The sequence below is a fragment of the Danio aesculapii genome, chromosome 16 (assembly GCF_903798145.1).
Source record: "Danio aesculapii chromosome 16, fDanAes4.1, whole genome shotgun sequence".
Taxonomy (NCBI): domain Eukaryota; kingdom Metazoa; phylum Chordata; class Actinopteri; order Cypriniformes; family Danionidae; genus Danio; species Danio aesculapii.
Genome location: NC_079450.1, coordinates 56,106,494 through 56,108,993, shown reverse-complemented (window position 1 = coordinate 56,108,993; position 2,500 = coordinate 56,106,494). Strand labels below are relative to the sequence as shown.

Here is a 2,500-nt window from a genome sequence, read left to right as displayed (position 1 = left end):
CAGCAGTTTTCAAAATCTCTTCTTTTGTGTTCAACAGGAGAAAGAGATGTACATTTTGGTGAACTGTCCCTTTAACCCTCCTTTATTACAGATATTAAAGTGTGAGCTGGCAGCATGGTGGCTCAATGGTTAGCACTGTAACCTCACAGCAAGAAGGTCGCTAGTTTGAGCCCCAGCTGGATCAGTTGGCGTTTCTATGTGGAGTTTGCATGTTCTGTATGTGTGTGTGTATATGAATGAGAGTGTATGGGTGTTACCCAGTACTGGGTTGCAGCTGGAAGGTCATCTGCTGCGTAAAACATATGGAATAGTTGGCGGTTCATTCCGCTGTGGCGACCTCTGATAAATAAAGGGACTAAGCCGAAGCCAAATGGATGAATGAAATATTTGCAGTGCACGTGCTGCCATCTCATAGATGTGTGTATGAGTGTGTGTTGTACACTAATGAAAGCAGCACACGCCTGCGGGAGCTTCAACCATGATGCTGTACGGCTCTGTGTTACTATAAAAAGAGAGAAAGCTCAGTCTCTCATCATCAAACTTCTGCTCTGCTTCTGCTCCGGGGCCGAGTGTTAGGTTTTCACTTCACTATGGGTGTTCGCTCACACTCCAGTGCTGTGCAGGACTGAATCAACTCTGTTTGGGGGCTCGTCCGGGATTTAACAATGGATTTCTTAATGCTTTAAGGTCACTGAGAAGATAAAGCGAGACAGGCTTATTGTGTAAAGCATGCCGTCATCATCTATGGTTATACTGTAACACGTTACAATGACACTTGCATCACAATAATGATGCACTAATATGTAAATTAAACATTACATGAACTTATAATAAGTTCTAATCACTGTTAGTTCATGTGAGAATAATGCCTACCTTATATACTTGTTTATTAATGTATTAAATATAACTAACAAGAACTCAGGTACCTTTTTATTAATTTATTAATATCTTTATTAATGTATCTTTATGTCATGAATAGGGCCAGACAGAATCTGCAGACGGTTTTTACTATTTCTGCGCCGAATTTTGTTAAGAAATCTGCGGGTTTATGCGGAATGATTTTGGGAATATCGTAACTAAAAACTCATTCATTCATTCATTCATTCATTCATTCATTCATTCATTCATTTCTTTTCGGCTTAGTCTCTTTATTAATCTGGGGTCACCACAGCGGAATGAACCGCCAACTTATCCAGCATATGTTTACGCAGCGGATGCCCTTCCAGCTGCAACCCATCACTGGGAAACATCCACACACACTCATTCACACACATACACTGCTGACAATTTAGCTTACCCAATTCCCCTATAGCACACGTGTTTGGACTGTGGGGGAAACTGGAGCACTCGGATGAAAGCCACGCGATTTTTAACCCAATTCTGCGCAGAAATAGCAAAAAATGTCCGCAGATTTCTTAATTAGATTTCTTCTAATTCTAAAAGAACTTAATATATGAAATAAAAAAGTATACCTTTTAACTTTTAAATGTTTACAATTAAGGGTGTAATGGATCACGGTTGGTCCCTGATCTGTACGGATCACAACACATGCCGCCTTTCCACTGCACGCGACATTCGGACACGACTGTCGGAATACGCCCCCTTGTGGCAGTGGCACAGAATTTTCAGTTTTGTCGTGCTCCATGGGAGAGAAGTTGGATTCTCTCGGCGTCCCAAATAAAGGAGTGCAAAAGCCATACCATGGTTACCATATACCATGGTTGAATGAATGAATGAATGAATGAATACTAGAAACTCATTGAAATGCATTGAGTTGCTGCCATGTGATTGGTTGATTAAAAATTTGCGTTAACGAGCAGTTGTACAGGTGTACCTAATAAAGTGACCGGTGAGTGTATATATATATATATATATATATATATATATATATATATATATATACTGTATAGGAATATATACTCTGAAAAGAAATTGAATTTTATTTTAAAATGAAGCCTATATGTTGATATATGACTTGATTTATAGACTTATTATGCATAAATATGATCAGTGATAGGGATGATGAAGCATTTTGCATTTTGGATGATTATAAAATCTATCTATCTATCTATCTATCTATCTATCTATCTATCTATCTATCTATCTATCTATCTATCTATCTATCTATCTATCTATCTATCTATCTATCTATCTATCTATCTATCTATCCATCCATCCATCCATCCATCCATCCATCCATCCATCCATCCATCCATCCATCCATCCATCCATCCATCCATCTATCTATCTATCTATCTATCTATCTATCTATCTATCTATCTATCCATCCATCCATCCATCCATCCATCCATATATCCATCCATCCATCATCCATCCATCCATCCATCCATCCATCCATCCATCCATCCATCCATCCATCCATCCATCCATCTATCTATCTATCTATCTATCTATCTATCTATCTATCTATCTATCTATCTATCTATCTATCTATCTATCTATCTATCTATCTATCTATCTATAATATATATATATTAAT

The 2,500-nt window shown here is 37.9% G+C and overlaps 1 protein-coding gene across 1 annotated transcript in view; it reads left to right on the top strand.

The window, feature by feature from the left end:
• The window catches only part of celf3b (cugbp, Elav-like family member 3b), a 36,026-nt gene that overhangs the window by 4,274 nt on the left and 29,252 nt on the right, over positions 1-2,500 (top strand). The gene's annotated exons all lie outside the window — the stretch shown is intronic.